Source organism: Canis lupus, chromosome 27 (genome assembly GCF_011100685.1).
Source record: "Canis lupus familiaris isolate Mischka breed German Shepherd chromosome 27, alternate assembly UU_Cfam_GSD_1.0, whole genome shotgun sequence".
Taxonomy (NCBI): Eukaryota; Metazoa; Chordata; class Mammalia; order Carnivora; family Canidae; genus Canis; species Canis lupus.
The window spans coordinates 27,389,574-27,409,700 of record NC_049248.1 but is presented as its reverse complement, the minus strand read 5'-3'; the positions used below and the strand labels follow the sequence as shown (position 1 = coordinate 27,409,700).

The following is a 20,127-nucleotide window of genomic DNA, read 5'->3' as shown; positions in this document are numbered from 1 at the left end:
TCCATTTCAAGTGTCTAACCCAATGTCTGACATATAGTTACTCAATAAATATTAGCTTAAGTGATAGAAGTATGGTATTAACCAGTCAAGCAAGACAATAAAAATCTCTTGATTTCTGATCAACAAAATAGAATGATTGTGACTTCATTGCCTCCATCACAATTTGCAAAGAAGATCAAATGAAAGAGCTGCAGGAAAGAACGATATGGAGACAAGATCTCCCCAGTAGACCATATTTTTTCAGGTTCCCACTGCTCTTCAACTGATAACCCTAATAAAGATACAGGAATATAGGGCTATTTGGGTGAGATAAGTGTTTTATAGGCTAAGAGGCTTTCCTGAGCCCATCTGCAAAGCTGCTGACAATCTTTTTATTGGTGAGGGTTGTGCCTCTTAACTAGGCTGTCATCATTTCTTTTCTCAAACTGGGTGTGGGTATGGGGAGCCAGCAGGGAGCCACCACTGAGAGGCAGCCTCTCTGGGTGGTCTGTCTGCTGCTTCTCAGGTTGATGCAGCTGTCATTTCTTAAGTAATCATCTCTTCGGCTTTTTTATGACTTTGATTTCTCTTGCATTTATTGACCTCTTGCAGGGTATACAGTTATTAAATCATATTAGCTGCAAATATTGATGGTCACATGATTTTTGAGGGAGGAAAAGCTATTTACAAAGCACACTTCCCTAATTTAGCATATATATATATATATATATATGCTAAATATATATAGATATGAATACATAAATATGTGGGCTATATGTATAGCATAATATATTTATATTAAGAGCAAAATATTTTCTTTGTATAGATATGTAAAAAGGAAGAAGAATATTATTTCAGTACAGTGAATTTCTTGATAACTTTTGCCCTCTTAAAACAACTCTGTGACACAATGTTATAATTTAGGATTCTGACATTGAAAATTGCAACATACTCTGGTAATTCCTCTCAACATGGATCATCCCAATCTGAAATGTTTTATTTACTTACAGTTAACTCATCTCTGTTTATCGGAATGTTCCTGCCCACAGCTACATCATGTTCTAAGTAGTAAATACTAGAACTAAGTAGAAAGTAAGATGCATTAACAGAGGTTTTGAATGTAATAGATGTTCATCAGTTGAATGTGGATTAAATTTTGTTTTAATTAAGGCTTTCCTGGTTGGTAGTTTCCAAAACCCACATCACATTATTTTTTTTAATTTTTTTTTATTTATTTATGATAGTCACAGAGAGAGAGAGAGAAGCAGAGACATAGGCAGAGGGAGAAGCAGGCTCCATGCACCGGGAGCCTGACGTGGGATTTGATCCCAGGTCTCCAGGATCGCGCCCTGGGCCAAAGGCAGGTGCTAAACCGCTGCGCCACCCAGGGATCTCCACATCACATTATTTTAAGAGGCAGTTACTCACAGATTAGGTTAGGTTGACTGGCAATCCCAATTTGTCTGGAATTTAAGGATTTCCCAAAATTCATGGCATTTGGGCCAAAATTGGGACAGTTGCTGGAAAATTGAGTTAGTTGATCACTATAGCACAGGTGTTGCTATGGTAAAATATATTGGAAAGATATTTGGGTACATATAGAGTTCAAGGGCAGGAAACAGATCTGCTCCTTAAGAATCAAAATAAGAAACTGGATATCTGGGGATCCCTGGGTGGCGCAGCGGTTTGGCGCCTGCCTTTGGCCCAGGGCGCGATCCTGGAGACCCGGGATCGAGTCCCACGTCGGGCTCCCGGTGCATGGAGCCTGTTTCTCTCTCTGCCTGTGTCTCTGCCTCTCTCTCTCTGTGTGACTATCATAAGTAAAAAAAAAACAAAAACAAAAAACTGGATATCCAAATGCAGGCACACAGCTGTTCTTTCTTTCTCTACCTTGTCTGTATACTCTAGTTCTCTCTGAATGTATGTCATACTCCCCCCATCCTTTTTCCATTCTCTCTCTCTCTCTCTCTCCAGATAAGCCTATTCTTTTATTATGGCAAAAGAGATGCAAGGATATAACTTAGTAGAATTTAGGAGTCCATATCCCTATAACATATAATCTTTAAGGTTCTCAAGCAAGAATATGTTCTAATGTCTTTCCAGAAATGTTAGGAAATGTTCAATGACTAGAATGCTAAAAATGCTCATATTTTCTCAGAATTCATAGGTCACAATCTAAAATGTACCTCAATTACCATATTGTTTATTGATCATATGGTTTGAGGAAAGACTATAGAATATTACAGTAGTAACTTCTTCCAGCTCAGTGAATTCTTTTTTTTTTTTTTTTAGATTTTATTTGTTTACTCATGAGAGACACAGAGAGAGAGGCAGACATAGGCAGTGGGAGAAGCAGGCTCCCTGCAGGGAGCCTGATGCAGGACTCGATCCCAGGACCCCAGGATCACAACCTGAGCCAAAGGCAGACATTCAACCACTGAGTCACCCAGGAGCCTCTCAGTGAATTCTTAGGAGCCCTTAAATGGAACTACTTCTGTCTTCTGACAGAATATTTTAAGCCTTTATTATAGTTCTCTTGTTGATTTCACATCAACACATCAACAAGATTTAGAGAGCCTTGACCAGGCAGCTTCAGAATAAAACCCTGACGATATACATGAGAAAAAGTTTAAAAACAGGGTTGCATAAGCATAGAGTAGCATTATTTAATTGAGAGATAAAGGAAATGTTTAAAATTTATAAGATCATTTCTTTGTCAGGTGCCAAGGGAACAATAAGATTGAGAACCCAGTGATAGTATCAAATATGAAGGATAAGACAATGTGCTGTATGGTAGACAAAGTATATTTGAGGCGTCTGTTCTTCATTCAAACAGGAATTTAGAAATCTGATTTGGATCTATGTATGGAGATCAATGGTGACATATGGTTTGAAAGGCTATCAGTATTCAAAATGGTAGTAAAAAGCTTTGAAAAAGATGGATTTACCATAGACACTGAGCATATACACATTGTTCAGTCTTCATCACTGAGCAGGAAAGATGTTTTCGTACCTCTTAAAAATTGAGTCAAGACAAGGAAAATGTGGGGCATGTGGATGGCTCATGGTTGAATGTTTGCCTTTAGCTCGGGTCGTGATCCTGGGGTCCTGGGATTGAGTTCTGCGTCAGGCTCCCCACAGGGAGCCTGCTTCTCTGCTTCTCCCTCTGCCTGTGTCTCTGCCTCTCTCTGTGTGTCTCTCATGAATACATAAATAAAACTTTTTAAAAAGGACAAGGAAAAGGTCAAAGCAACTGGCTCAATATGTAAAATATAGTAAAAGAAGAGCTTGAAGTCTAGGTTCCTGACTACAAATTTTGCCATTTTCACTAACAATAGTAATAATAACAACAATAATAACTTTTACAATACAGTTTGGTAGCTTATAGATTATGCAGGTACCTAAAATGGAGAAACAACTCTAATAGAAATACTAAATTAGGCAGTCATTATTTAAATGATCACTAAGCTTTCATTCAACTGTTATTTTCTAAAACCATACCAAAAAACAAAAACAAAAAAACTTAATTTCCAGAAACCTTTAGGCAGAATTGCTTGTTGAATCCACTTCAACAATAATAAAAAAAATTGTCTCTTTGGAAAAGAGAGGGCTCAGAGCCACACAAGTAGAGGCTTATTATCAAGAGAATGATCACAAAATCGTGTCTTTCATTTTGAGGAGTTCCATCAAGACAAACATTTCAGAAACTCAGCCAGCGGCATTCCAGCATTTTATTTTGTTTTTAACCATTTGAAATTTTATTATAACAAACAAGACAGTACCATTCAATTCAATATCATGGAATGTTCCAATATTTAAATTTAAAACAAAAATGAAAGACTAGAAACATTAAAAAGGAAGAGCCAAAACATTCAGTTTGGAGACAATTTAAATTAAACAGGAAGAAAATCCTTTGTCATATTAGCTGTTATAATTCTTACCATTTATTGCTAATATATAAGAAGAAGGTTTATTTTGGTAAACCAATCTTGATTCCATTTACCTTGTTAAACTCTGTTACTAGTTTTAGTAGTATTTTAGTTGATTCTCTTGAACTTTCTATGTAGGTGGGGGAGGCAATTTTAAGAGTTCCCCAAAGTCATTTTATTTACCTCTTGGGCTTACATGAAGAGTCTTTCCTTGCCTCACTTCCAGCAACGTGGAGTAGATGACTGAGTTGTGAATGCAACAACAGTTATGCACACGACTTCAGTCTGGCTAAAAAATCTCCGAAATTATCCTTCACACTCTCTTCTCTATTTGCATATTAGATGGTAAGACACAGAGCAATCTGGAAGTCCTCATTGACAATGGTAGACCCGTCAATCTAGGTTCCCAAAATGTTTGAGTTGAGCATAACACCAATCAACTTGGTCCACATTGTACTCTGATGTAAGGAAGATTTGGGGATTGTTGAGTGCAGCATCTAGTGTAACTTGTCTTGACAAATACATGAATTAACATAAAAAGTAGAAGAGATTTATTGAGACAAAATTAAAAGCTTACTAAAAGAACTATATTTTTATAATCAATCAGTATTTTAAGGAATATAATATCAATAGAATATTAATATATAAATCCATGTTATCCGGATAAAAATCCCAAAATAAATATTATGGAAATGTTTAAGCTAAATCAAAAATTCACATGAAAGAATAAAATAGGTTAGATAATTCTGAAAAGTCTGAGAAGAGAAATACTTTCTCAGATACAAAAACATATTTTAAAGGTATAAAAATGAATACAGCTTTATAATTTTACAATCATTGGAATAAAATAAAAAGCAAGGAAAAAACTCATGTATACATTAAAGTTTAATTTATAGTAAAACTAGCATTTGAAGACAAAATGAATCATTTAATAAATTACTTAAAAATTAGAAGTCAAAATTAAAAAACCAAAACTACAAAAATAGATTAAGGAAATACAGAAGAATATGTTTATGACCTCAGGGTAGACAAGTTATACAAATTAGAAAGCATAGTGTCCAGATTGAGGGAAAATCAAATCAAGGAGGATAAAAGAAATCAACTCAATAAAAATTGAGCAAAAGATGTAACTGGGAAAATCATAGATGAAATTAAAATACAAAATAAGCAAAAAAATATGCTCAATCTCACATATAATCAAGGATATACAAATTCAAATGATACAGTAGAATATTTTACCCATGAAAGTAGGAAATTTAAACAAGTTTGATAATATCCAATGCTGGCATGGGTCTGTATCAAATATTTGCAAGAAAGTAAAACCCCAAGAAATAGAATTACAAAATTTGTGTAGGTATTGCTAGACATTATGGGTGAAAGAATAAATTGGCTTAGCTACTCAGGAAAGCAATTTAACAATTCAGTAGTGTTTATTAAAACTCAAGATAAGCATGCCCTATGATTGAGAAATTGTACTTGTTGGTTTCTATGCTGGGTAAAAACTCTCAGTGTGTGCCTTAGGAGGCTGAATCAAAGATACTCCTTTCTGCATTGTTTAAGTTCCTGGAAAATAACAACCTATGTCCATCCTATGGGAATAGTTCAACTCTGGTCTATTGCTTTGCATTAATCATAAAAAATGTCATACACCTAAATGTATTAACATGAATATAAGCCTAAGATACATCACAGGAAGGCAGAAGGTGGTGGTCCTTATGGCTGCAAGCACAGTGATGGCTGTATATGCAGTTTCTGCCCAGTACCTGGTCACCAGGCTTCATACATATCAAGAAGCAAAATATAAGGCATCTGATTGCTGGCATGAATCATGGTTGCTCTAGTGAGGTCCTAAAACAACCATTGTGGTACAATTCCTGATTTCCCAAATAATTAACCATGGCAGAAGTAATAGACCCCTTGGCAGGTCAATAGTGCAATGTTCTGGGAGACCTTCATAGAAGCCAAGCCTAATGACGTTTTTCTAGATCATCCAATTCTTTTAGAAGCATCTAATTTCCTGTATTATATCCATTTTTCTTAAACTAGGTAGAGAGATTTCTGTTATCTGCAGCTGAACCTTGACAGATCTAGTATTTGATTCCAGAGAAGTAGCTATGGGCAACAGATTTTCGAGGTTGAGAATTTGAGATTATTTACATTTCACTTGCTGGTTTTGAGCAGTGACAATCTGGGTAGCATTAAAGAATAGGATACTGATAATCTAAGGAAACAAATTATTACCTCTGCTCACTTGGAGTAAAATGCCAATTAAAGGTGTGGTGATGTTGACAGATCAAGTGGTGACTGCTTTGATATACTACATATAGCATGTGAAACACAAGGACTGTGGGATGGCATGGTCACCTCTAAAAACCCCAGTGAACAATTTTTTTATTACAGAATTATGGTTTTAAATTCTTAATCCCAAGAATGACATGATAATTAGGAAGTTTATATGACTGTCCTGACAAATCTATCTCTACTGGCTATAATGTAGACGTAGTCAAAATCAAAGGCAGAGACAAACTTTCAAATACCTAAATTACAATGAAGGTTTAATCAATCTCTTACTTGAAGGTTGTGAAAATCAAGACATTGGGGGAAAGTGAAATCCCAAGAAATAGAATTATCAAATTTTGTCAGATATTGAAGATAGAGAATATCATCAATCCCTAAATCCCACTGAGCTTTTCTCATTCTGTCTAATGAAATGAGTCCTTGATAGCTAGAAGACATAGACTGATCTCACTGGAGAGAGTAACTTGCAAGAGAATGTCACTTCTCAGAGGACCAACAGGAAAGTCAAACTTGGAAGGGAAGGAGGGCCTACAAAGGAATTGTAAATATTTACTCATTTATATCAGAAGGAAAACTGGATAGTATGTACAGAAATGAATTCTAAAGTTTTTAGAAATGGGATAAAAATATATGATTTTGCTTCATGCTGAGTGTATCAATATGTACACATAAAATATTCTTAATTTGGTGCTAACTCAAGAAGTCAGGAGTATCTATGTACAGATAATTAATCAAAACCTGACTCTAATGACAACTACAATGCTTTTGTCAGGGAGGAAAACCTTCCTCTACCCTGTACTTAGCTGTACTTAGAATCAGATTAACATGAGCGAGATTAACAGGAGAAAATGAAAGTTAATAGGCATATGTACAGGGAACTCACACAGACATGAAATTCCAAAGACAATGAGGCAACAGGAAGCTTCTATGAACCATGGAGAGGGGTTGAGTCAGAGGATACAAAGGGGAGGATGGCCAACGTGGACAGTGAAAGGACGTTTTATGAAAAACAAAGATTGCCTAATTATGCAGATAAGTTCCTTAGAGGTAATGGGGAGTCTGTTAATAGCTCTCTTCCTGGCACAGGCTCTCCTTTCCAATGTAAATTGAAGCAGTTGAGGGGGAGGCAGAGAGCTCTTCCTGCACCTGCTGGGTTTTTTATTTCTTTCAACTTAAAATAATCTTTATACCAGAGTGGATATCTTGGGGTAGCCCGTCCTTGGTCCCTACACTTTATATATGTTAACCCATCTATTCTTCTCAATGACCCTAAAAGGAAACTATAACTATTATCCTATGGAGTGGGGAGAACAAGTAACTTACATAATACAGCCACCAAACAGCAGAGATAGGACTTAACCATTACTCAGAAAGAATACACCAATCAATTCTAATGAGGATTCTATCCCACATTTTACCCACACTAAACTATGCTATAGAATTATCTAGGAGGACACATATTATAAACATTAGTAAAAGCAAATAATGCTTTCATCTTCTTTCCAAGGAAAGTCACCCAAATGAATGCAAACTTACAACAAACAGGGGATCAGTAAGGAGAAGATATAAACATGGGAGCAAAAAATAATAAAAAAGGAAATAAATATAAAGAAGAGAAGCTGAAATCATAGAAAAGTATAGATAAGACAGCAGAACTAAAACATATGAAATTTTTAAAAGTTCTTCAGGGCACCTGGGTGGCTCAGTAGGTTAGCTTCTGCCCTGGGCTTGGATCATGACCTCAGAGTCTTGGGACTGAACCCTGAGTCAGGCCTCCTGCTCAGTGGGGAGTCTGCTGCTCTCTTTCCTTCTGCTCCTCCCCTGCTCTCAAATAAATAAAATCTATTTATCTCTCCTTTCTTTCAAATAAATAAATTAAATCTTTTTAAAAAACCTCTTAAATACACTTTATTTTTTTAAGGATTTTTAAAATTTATTTATTCATAGAGACAGAGAGAGAGAGAGAGAGAGAGAGAGAGAGGCAGAGAGACACAGGCAGAGGGAGAAGCAGGCTCCACGCAGGGAGCCTGAGGTGAGACCCCATCCGGGGTCTCCAGGATCACACCTGGAGCTGCAGGCGGCACTAAACTGCTGCTCCACCGGGGCTGCCCAATACACTTTCCTTTAAAATAATAATATGACTATGCAATTTAAAAGCTTAGTCACTGGGCAGAAAAATGATGGTAAGATTCCCTGTACCCTTTTCTTTTGAAAGTAAATCAGAGTTCACTTTCTCTTAGAATCATAAGATAATAGACTATTAAAGCAGGAAAAGACCTCGGAAGTCATCTAATGCAAACCCCACTTTTGCTCTGATGGTTTATACCCCAAAGTATTACATAAAGAGCTTTCTAATTCATTTTCACTAACTTGCTCTCATGTGCTATCAAATAATGTGTGAGTGGTTCAGGGAATTCTCAGAGATCATAAGCAAATAAGTCTGATGTACTCCTAGTCATTGTATAAAGGCCAGAATAATTGCTAATACTTTTCAGATTAGGACTCTTGATAAGATCAATGTCATAATTTCAAAATGAAGAGATTATCCTGTCTTGATGTTGGAGGAAAACAGTATCTTGGGAATTATCTTCCTAGATAATGTGGACAATGGTATTAAAAGTCTAAGAAAGTATAGCCATTATATTGATATGAAAATGTTTGAACTTTATGTATTTGATGGTCAGAGAAAGGAAGCACCATCCCTTTTGGCTAAGGAATAAATTGTCTAAATGTCTACTAACTTAGTCATATTGGTTTATAGTGGTTTTTTATCAAAACAGATTCCAGAGTTAATTTTGACATGTTTATGCCTGCTAATTGAGAAGATGTCACTTTTTTCCTTAAGACTACTCGTTTTGTTTACATATCCATCTGGCGCTTAGCATTGCCTTACCACTCTCATCTTTCATTTTCCAGATCTTGTCTCATTTCCGTGTAGTTTACAGTCCAATTAATTATAACTAACAGATTGCCTGGAACTTGTTTTATGAAAATGTGATTATATGGTGTCATAGCAATATTCTCTTAAGTTTGACAAGAATATACTATTCAGTTGAAGGAATCCTGTATTTACATATAAAGGGACAATTACTGTAAAGTCATGATTAATGTACATCATCAAGTTATACTCAGTCTTTCTTGTAAACATGTCAATTAGAAGATTAAACTATTAAGAGAATTTTCACCTGGATTGTAGAATAGTGAGGAAAAGGGGTGGTTGCACTGAGTGATATATATTAAGGAAATATTTTCTTTTCTAAAAATATAGAATAAAAATGTATTTAGAAATACATCTAAGAGAAAACAGGTTTCAAAAATCATAAGAGATACTAAGAAAAAAATTTATGTCAAAATTTAGATGAAAGGATGAGTTTCCAAACTGATTTAAGAACGATAAAATCCAATAAGCAAAAAAACCATTAAAGAAATTAAAAGTCACTTTATCCCAAGGGAATCAGACCTAATAACTCCAAAGGTGACTTTGAACAAACTTTCAAAGAATGGGTAATCCTAAATTATCATAAATTTGTTTCAAAAAATAGAAACATTGGAAAAGCTATTAATTTGTTTTATAAAATTAAAATAAATTTCATGCCAAAGGCAAACATGATGAGTCCAAGAAAAGGAAGTTATGGACTAATTCATTTATGAACATAGATGCACAAATACTAAATATTATACTAAAAACCTGATTTAGAGACTGTGTAAAGAATATGCTCTAATCAAGTAAAGCTTATCTCAGCAATTCCCATATAATGCAACATCAGACTACCTAATACTATTTACTATATTAGCAGAATGAAGGCAATAAGACATATGATATCTCAACATATTCATTCATCAGTAAATGGAGGGATATACCCATTCAGGTAAACATTCATAACAAAAACACTTCATGCACTAAAAATAGAATGGAATTTCCTTCAGCCTTCCTTTTTCTTTCACTTAAAGTGACAAACTTTAGAATTACTCACCCTATATCAGGAATAAGAATGTCTGCTATTATGGCTTCTCCTCAACATTATTCCACTTTTAAAAAAGATATATTTATTTATTTTAGATAGAGAGCATGGTGGGGGGGGGGGGCAGGTGCAAAGGGAGATAGAATCTCAGACTCCCCCCTGAGTATGGAGCCGAAAACAGGGCTCAATCTCAGGACCCTGAGATCATGATCTCCTCCAAAACCAGGAGTCAGAAGCTTAACCAACAGAACCACCAATATGTCCAAATATGCTATTTGTAAGAAGCCATCATAATCCAAAAGGAAAGGCAAAATTATTCTACTTTGTTGATGATATCTATGTAGAAAATACAATAGGATATCCATAAAAAGTATTAAATGTATATGAGGAATTAACATGGTTTCAAGATAAATTATCAACACCTAAAAATAAATAGCATAACTAAAGAGATCTATGCTATGGTCCTACATGATAAAATTTAGAGATACCAACTCTCCCCCCCTCCCCCCCAAAAATGCACAATAAGGAAGGAGCAAAGGATATGCACAAGCAGTTTACATAAAAGGAAATTCAAATAATCACAAACCAATGCATGTAATAGTGGCAAATTAACTTCTTGGATTGCAGATAGAATAAATTCTCAGACCATTGACAGTTCTTGACACCATCTCAAGAGCTGATAAAACAAACACACAAAAATCAGTGAGACTATAAAAGATTTGAATAAAACAACTAACCAACTTGATATTCTCAAATAAAGAATGTTACATTCAATAACTGAAGAAATAAATACAAAAAAGACATATTTTAAAGTTTATTCTGGGGCATAAAGCAAATCTCAACAAATTTCAAAGAACTGAAATCATAAGTGTATGTCCCATGACCAACATGGAGTTAAATTATGGAATGGAATTAAGAGAACTAGAAAAATCTGTAATGTGTAAAAATTAGGCAACATGCTTTTAAATAACCCATGTGTTTGAGAGGAAATCACAAAGCAAATTAGAAAATGTAAAAAAACAACATAGCAAAATTAGTGGGATGCAGTGAAAACAATAGAAGGATATATATTGACTTAAATAGAGGGATTAGAAAAGAAAAAAGATTTAAAATCACTGACTTATACTTCTAACTTAAGAATCTGGAAAGGGGAAGCAAATTAAACTCAAAGGAAGTAATAGAATAAAAGTAATAAAGTGGTGAAATCAATAAAACAAAAATTAACAAAGTTTTGGCTTTGATTCTTTGAACACATTAGTAACACTAATCAACATTTAATGAGAGGAAGAGAATGCAAATGACTAATATGAGGAATAAACAGAGGACATCCATACAGATCCCATACACATCAAAAGGATAATAAGAGCATATTATAATCAACTTTATGCCAACAAACTTGAAAAATACAGAGCAGAAATTCTTGAAAAACACAATTTACCAAAAAATGACCCAGAAGAAATGGAGCATCTGTGTATGCCTACATCTTTAAAAAAAAATCAAGTCCATTGTAAAAATATTTTCTCATAAAAATTCCAGATATAATGCTCACTTCAGCAGTACATATACTAAAATTGGAAAGATACAGAGATTAGCATGGCTCCTGTACAAGGATGACATGCAAAACTCCAGGTGTAGATGATTTCACTGGTGTATTCTTTCTATGAGTGAAAAAAGAAATAATGCCAATTTTACATAAATTCTTCCATAGAATAGAAAAAAACAGGCAACTCACCAACTCCTAACTCATTTTATGACCCAGCAAAACCCTGATACTAAAGCCTGAAAATAACTAAGAATGGAAAATATGGCCAACATTTCTTTTAAATACAAATATGAATATATTAAGCAAAACCTTAGCCAACAGAATCTAGTTTTATATAAAAAGGATAATACATCAAAACTAAGTGAAATTTACCTTAAAATCAACCAATATAATTCACCTAGTAAATGAACAATGGAGATAAACCATGTGATTACTTTAATAAATCCACAAGACTTGTTTGATCATATTTAACATACATTTATCTTTTAAAAGAAAATACTTAACATGCTAGAAGTCAAGAATTTCATTGATCTGATAAAAGATACCCACAAAATAAAATCTTAATGGCCTACATAACATGATAAAATATTGACTGCTCAACCCCCCAACCACTGAGAATGGCAAGAAGACAAGATTTCCACAACCACCAGTTCTATTCAAAATTGGAAGTCCTACCTAGTTCAAAGAAGCAATAAAAAATATTTTTTAAGAATAAATGATTGAAAATAGTACCCTGTTATTATTATTCACAGATGATATAATTACACATATAAAGTTAAAAATAATTTACAATTAGAAATTGTATGTGAATTTAGGAAGGTTGCTAGATAAAAGGTAAATATACTCTGTTTTGGGTTTGCCCCGCAGAGGCAGCTTATAACTCTCCCCAATTAAGAGGTAGGATGTTGAGGCTTTATGACATTCCAGAGACCCAGAGAATTTAGAACATTTATTGTTAGCACAAAGGATTCCTAGTGAAAGCAAGAAGGGCATAAGCAGGTCCAGGCAGGCTTGAATGGAGCAAAGAGAGTGGGTTAGGCCTTTATAGTGGCAAGAGAGCAGGACCAGGGACAAGTTCCTGAAGAAGGGCTGGGAATTTGCCAAATTTGAATTTCCCACCAGTCTGAAAAGAGGGAGCTCATTTGTCTTTCTTATCAATTATATCTAGATATGGAGCAGAAGGGAAAAAGGAAGCTGGGTCTTATAAAAGTCAGAAGTCAAACATGAAAATATGGAGTCAGACTCTTACATGACCCAAATCAATCGTATTTCTGTATGTAAGTAAAAACAAAACCAAAACACTTGGAAAGTGAAATTTCAAAAGACTGCTATTTATAGGAGCATCAGAATGCATCAAATACCTGCAACAAATCCAATGAAAAAAAATGAAAGCTCTTTAAACTGTGCAAACTACTAAATGTTACTGAGGAAAATGAAATAATTTAGTAAATAGAGGAATAGGCTATGTTAATGGATTGGAAGATTCGGTGTTGTTAAGATGTGGATTCTCCTCTGTACTGATCCATAGGTTTAATGAAATTACAATAAAAATCCCAGGAAGCCTTTTGTGGTGTTGACAAGACTGCCCGATAAATAGTCAGTCTGAACCAGAGGATTGAGCTGGGTGATTAAAATAGCAGGCATTATCAAACTGAAATTACCTGGATAAATTGATTCTATGCTTGGAAAAGGGATTTCCAGAAGGAACAAATAATCTTGTTTGTAAATCAGAGCACACTTTCTCCTATAGACGCTGCTGAGATATTATACTCATGTTTGCCTCTTGATTTTTTTCCTTTATGGTAACCAATCTTCCATTTGATTGACATCTCTCTTTGAAAATCAGTATATTACACTCTGCTAACTTGGTAATGCTGAAGTCCTATCCAGTTCCAACAAATAGTTCAACCTTCTTCCCATCCCTAATCTTATTAGCAGAAAAAGAGGCTTTCCTCTAAGACTTTTCCTTTTCCTACCCATTTCCAAATTGTCTAAGAACTTTAGGGCCTATTCCATGTACACAGTTCTGCTTCCAAAAACAAGGCAAGGCATGGAGAGAGCTTGAGGTCAGCCTTGCCATTGCTTCTGGCTGCCATCTGTTGCCCCAGTTCACAAACAATCCTATATTCAACATGTCTGTTATTTCTGGGACCCCACAGAAAGGTTCCCATTCAGGCTGCAGAAGACCACATGAAGGGTCCAGTCTATTTAAATTCATTAATTCAGTGCTCAGCTAGTATTCCCCAAGCATAAGCGCTGTTCAAGACATTACATTTGAAGACCTTCCAGCCTCAGACATGTATTGGGCTAAAATCTGAACCAACTACCAAATCTGTTTACCATGGTGCAAACCTGAGTTACCTACATAAATAAATACCCACCTAACTCCCACTATTGATGCACCTCTACCCTACTTCACCCCCACTTTCCATTTTCTTGAAAAAAAAAAAAAAGGCAAACAATGTTTTAAGAAAGTGCTATACAGAGTGTGGCCCAGGGAGCCATGGCAGCAGTTAGTTTCACTTGGGAGCTTGTAGGAAATGCAAATTCTCATGCTCAATTGCTGACCTTCTGAATGAAAACCTCAAGGGTAGCACCTCAGAATCTGCATTCAACAAGCATTCCAAATGATCTTCAGGCACAATAAGGTTTGACTAGCACTATTTTGAAGTGTTTCGATATCTCTTTTTATAATAAGAACAAAAAGCATTAATATCTTCAGTTTACTGTTCTGACTCAGCCGAGGAGCCATTCTATTTAAGAGCCTATTTCTATTCTTCATAACCCCCTAATTATGCTCTTAGTAGTTGGAAGATTTGTAAAGTGCAGCCATTTTCTGAAAGAAAATCTTACCTTTAGACAAACACACACATGGAAATCCAAGGAATCATGCAAGAGAATTGTCATTTTTCCCTAGAGTCACCTGTTGGTCTAAACTGGGTGGCTGAAAGCAATAGAAGCCACTGCACTTGATTGGACTGCCATCTTTCGCTGCAATCTCTCAGTCTTTTTTTTTTTTTTTTAACTATCCTCATTCCATCTGCTATATCTTGCCTTCTCATTGTCATCCTATGTACATTCAAAACAAAAAATATACTGCATTACACATTCTGCCTGAAGCAACTCGGGAGCCCTTGATAAAGCATAAAGTTGGCACTTCTAATTATCTCCATATTCTTCCCTGGGCTATTAGAACATAGGATTTTGAACAGCAATATATTTTTAAAGAGATAGGGAAGGAATATAAACTCAGATATAGGATACTCAGTATTTGACAGTATAATATAAATAGACCATCTAAAAAACTACAGGCTGTTAGGGATACTGAGGGATGGATATGAGGAAAGGAGCATCAGTGGTCCCCTTACCCTTAACCATAAAAGCTAACAGAAGGGATACAACAATCTTGGAAAATATTGTCTTTTTCATGCAGTGTGAGCACCAAATTTCTTGAACAGTGCATCTCTCCTCCCTCTTTATTTCCTCCCTAATGCAATTGAGTATATGGAAAAGTCCCAAAATCCAGGCACAAAAAATGTCACTATGCATCCACATGAAATTAAAAACCGACTACATTTTCCTGCTTAAGGTTACACCAATGCTTTAGTTTAAAAAGCTAAAGGAAAGTTTTCACGGACTTAAAGGTTTGCCAAAATTTCCTCATTTACCTACTAACCCCAGGTATGGAAGCCATGTAAGTAGTCTCTGCATTTCAGATATATCCTTAAGTAGCAATCCCCTCTCCACCTCCTACCCCCTCATCTCACCCTCTTACTTTGCTCTCCACCAGAAAGCTGTTTGGCAAATTACAAAGAATAATGTGGTCTTTTCTGACAGTTTGGCTTGGGAGCCCCAAATGTAAACTCACATCACTGCTACCAATGAATGATTTTATTCATTTTAAGGCACTTATTTTCTTTTATTCAAATACACTTTTGAAGACATGCAATACACCAAGAGGAAGTGAAATAGGTTTATTGCAGAAGGGAGACTTACATGGTGATCTCTACATTAAAAATATTAAAAATTACTCTAAAATTCCCATTTAAAACTGCATTCCTTTTTTTTTTTTTTTTTTGCATATTCAACCCCTAAAACATCAAGGTGTATGTGGGTGTGGGTATGTTTATGGTTGTGTGGGCCTGGTTTGTTTAGGGAAAGGTTCCACTTCACCATTGCCACCCACTCCGTCTCAAAACCGAAGGTATTCTGAGGTGCCCCTGGGTTACCTGGAAGTGAATTCACCATACTTCAGTACCAGCACGTCTCTCTTCAAAATGTGGCTCAGGAGTCACTAAAGGAAACCACACAGTGTTAAGACTAAACATTCTTGAGTAAGCCTCAGTTATGGCAAGTTCAACAGCCTGGCCGTTGAGAAAGCAGTTACCGAAATTTTCCAAATAAATAAAGCAAACAAGTTACTTCAGGAAGAAGTTCACATCTATATGATTTATAATACTGGGAGTTGGCCCATTGAGGCAGGAGGAACCCAGTGAACCAGCAGTAAACCAGGGGCCACCCAGGCACTCAGAGCTGCCTCCAAGGTTTTCGTTCATGTTCAATCACCTACTGAATCCTCACTAGGAGTTACTCTGTTTGGGAAGGTGATGGCATCTTACAACATCTTGGAGGACCAACTGGCTTCAACTTTATCATTCAGTCTCTAAATGGGTTAATATTAACAGAGGTAAAAAAAAAAAAATAGGAATCCTATTTAGAGGCCCCTGGCAGCAAGCATATAGAGAAAAAAAAATACTCCTCCAAAATCAATGTTTGCTTTGCTGAGGGCCTCCTTAGGTGTACATTGGAAACAATTCTGTCTGTCTCCCACAGTTAAGTCACCCTGCAGCCTCGTATGCCAGCCAGGAGTACTTAGCAGTCCAGAATCAACAGGTTGCTGCTGTTGAGCAGTACCAGAACACAGTGGCAAAAAAAAGAATGGAAAATGTTTTATGCGACACAGCAGCCTTGATGGATGATGATGATAAAAGATGAGAAGCACCCTGAAGACTCCTGCCTCTCACCCCAGTCCATCCACTAACCTCAAACTGGGCACTATTTCCAAGCATCATTCTGGCCATTAGGACAAAAGCTACTGCTCTGTAGCTGGTCTCCATATGTCATTCTTAGGCACTTCCCAATTAAACCACACACATACATACACACCTCCTCCACCACCCTATATATTGTATTACATTATGTAGGAAGAGATTATGTGTTGATGGAGATGTGGAAACAAATTTGGAATCCATATGTTTCCTGCCTTGGTACATACTACATGTGTGTAGAATTAGGAAATCAAGCACTAAAGGTCATAAATTGCGTTTGATTAAATTATCCTATGTTAAATTGTGTTTGATTAAATTATCCTATATCTGTCCTTAAGCAGAGACATAAACTCCTACAAATGGACTGGGAATGAATTAAAAATTGACCTAATGATATTAGGTCAATAACAAGACATGGAGTTTCTAAGCTCCTAGGTAAGGAAGTTCTGTGTTTGGTTCTGTATTAGATAATTAATACGTTGATGGCAGTTTTTACAAAAATTATGTATAACCAAACTATAAGTTCTATCTCATAGAGAATTAGAGGTGTAAGTACAGACAGTAATTAGAAGAAACATTTACATTTAAAATAATAGTTCAAATAGTCTCTAGGTGAAACATTCTTTGAGCATGCCAGATACATGTGATTATTTTTGAGAATGTCAAGTATATACATAAATATTTGCATCTGTATTTATAAGACATAAGACAGTGGTTATTGTCATTCTTTTTATGACACATGACATTTTTACATGTCATTCAACAGGTGGGGAGAAACAGCATAGGCTATAAAAAAAGGGAGAAATTGTTTTTTAAAACAAGACAGTTAATGATCATGAAGAAAGGACTAAAAATAAACAATAAGAAGAAAAACCTAAGTATCAAAAAGATTTTAGAGCAGCTGAATTCTTCAATTGTCTAATGCACAGGACACAGGAAAACCATGTTGAAGTTAGAATAAGAATGTGGAGAAATTAAAACAAAACATGTCTTTCCATCAGAGTATAAATAATAAGAAAGCATCAATGGACCTGAAAAAGTGCAAAGCAAAAATTGTGACAGTGTCAGAATATTTCATAAACTTTATGAACCAGATAGAGAAAACAATGGGAAAAAGAAAGGACTAGACTTCCTTTGGAAGTTCTTAAGACTCTGATGAAGCAAGATTGGAGTGCGTGGTTTTCTCTTACAACTGTCTATACTTTAAAAAGGTTAATAAAATGACTGCTCAACTACGGAGCCCTAAATGACAGTAAAATAGGCATCCATTTGGCAAAGATAAGATAATGTAAGCTAATTAGAAGTCTAACAGCAAAATCTCCAACAAGAGTCACCATAGCAGTGCACACTCTGAAGCTTTATATGGTTATCACAGCTGAAGCAACTCTTTGGAGAGCAAATATAATAGATAATTATTATATATAGAGAGATATATATATAGATAATAATATATCTATATTATAATAATATATAATCGATAACAGTATGTAATAGATAATATATCTGTTATATATATCAATAAATTGTATATATAATGTATCTATATATATGATTTCCTTAGATAATGTGGAACAGAGCCCCTAGATGTAGTCCCAGATAGACGTGTAGCAGGAACGAGATATAAACCTATGTTTAGCCCCTGAGATTTGGGGATTGTTTGTAACTGCAACAGAAGCTGGTCTGTCCTCACTGATACAACAAAGGCAAAGAATAAATCTCCTCCCTATGAAGCATTCTCACTGTAACTATTGTGCCGCCAAGATCAAACTTCATCATGTATGCATAATATAGATGAAGATTCTGAATGCTGTTTGTGAACAAGTGGTTTCATTTTCTTAGAGATTATGATGTTTTGAAGAGTCAATTGGGGAAATTATCACTATGTAGATATCAGTGATTGAAACTTAGATCCTGCAATTATAAAGAAAGGCAGGGGTGAAGGTCATATAACATGGGATATGAGAACAGTCCAAGTACAATTCAAGAGTGTGTGTTCATGATGAATAGCATCTACAGAGGAGGGCTCTGTAGACAAAAAGAGAAAATAAACAAGAAGTTATGGTAGCAACGGTGAAGACCAAGGCAGATCATCATTTTCTAATACAGAGTCTATTTTCATTCTGTTGGAAATCTGGAGAGCACCTGCCCATGATCTTGCCTACTATCTTGTGGAAGGCCTAGATCTCCAGTTCCAGCATCCAATCAACAAACACTGGCAGTAAGCTGTGGTGAGGAAGGATCAGAGCTAACCACAGATGAGCCTGGAAAAGACTCTATCCAAGAGATTGCAGAAGGAATAGCAAAAGCAGATTTTTTTAACCAAAGGTAAAGACGCGCAACAAGTAGTCAGAGATGACATTACTGGTTTCTTGTTTAACGGGTAAATGAAACAGCGCTGGAGCCCTCCCCCCAAATCTTTTGTAGTTAGCTTGGATTGGAAGGTTAAAATGGAGTATTTGCTGTCTGTTTATTCCCTCCCTGTTTCCACAAATAATTTAAGTGCATAAGAAAGTGATATCCACTAGTGTGAGTACTCATGTATTCACACTAGTGAAGAAGGACTTTTTATATTCTCCTTCTATATGACTCAGTACTATGTGAAATTTATACAAAAGGCACGTATTACTTCTCCTCACTTCAGAGAACAAGGTTAAACATTGAATGGTGAAGTGGACAATCAGGCACTGAAGGAAGATAATGGGAAATGCAGCCAAGGAACACATAAAAAAAAAGTATACAATATGTGACAGATTAGTTATGCTCACTTGAATGTCTGGAGGGAGTAGAGAGTGTCTCATCTGAACTGTGGTTAGAGTTTTTGCCTAGAACCAGAACCATTTCCTTTTTTTTCAATAAATTTATTTTTTATTGGTACAGGATAACACCCAGTGCTCATCCCGTCAAGTGCCCCCCTCAGTGCCCGTCACCCATTCACCCCCACCCCCCGCCCTCCTCCCCTTCCATCACCCCTAGTTCGTTTCCCAGAGTTAGGAGTCTTTATGTTCTGTCTCCCTTTCTGATATTTCCCACACATTTCTTCTCCCTTCCCTTCTATTCCCTTTCACTATTATTTATATTCCCCAAATGAATGAGAACATACACTGTTTGTCCTTCTCCGATTGACTTACTTCACTCAGCATAATACCCTCCAGTTCCATCCACGTTGAAGCAAATGGTGGGTATTTGTCATTTCTAATGGCTGAGGAATATTCCATTGTATACATAAACCACATCTTCTTTATCCATTCATCTTTCGATGGACACAGAGGCTCCTTCCACAGTTTGGCTATTGTGGACATTGCTGCTAGAAACATCGGGGTGCAGGTGTCCCGGCATTTCATTGCATCTGTATCCTCGGGGTAAATCCC

The 20,127-nt window shown here is 35.9% G+C and overlaps 1 long non-coding RNA gene and 1 other non-coding gene across 7 annotated transcripts in view; one reads left to right on the top strand and one right to left on the bottom strand.

The window, feature by feature from the left end:
- LOC102156632 overlaps nt 1-12,640 on the bottom strand; it is a 98,809-nt gene extending 86,169 nt beyond the window's left edge. For 5 of the 6 annotated variants that reach the window (XR_005379990.1, XR_005379991.1, XR_005379993.1 and 2 more), the window contains exons 1-3: nt 12,556-12,640; nt 10,755-10,844; nt 4,092-4,419 (exon numbers count right to left, since the gene is read on the bottom strand). This is a non-coding gene — a long non-coding RNA (uncharacterized LOC102156632). Of the gene's footprint in view, nt 1-3,747; nt 4,420-10,754; nt 10,845-12,555 lie in introns of those variants that run through there. The other variant, XR_005379989.1, reaches the window with a different exon arrangement.
- Nucleotides 11,710-11,814, top strand: LOC119866483. The gene has a single exon (XR_005380231.1). It is a non-coding gene; the product is annotated as a U6 spliceosomal RNA (small nuclear RNA).
- Nucleotides 12,641-20,127: the final 7,487 nt, after the last annotated feature.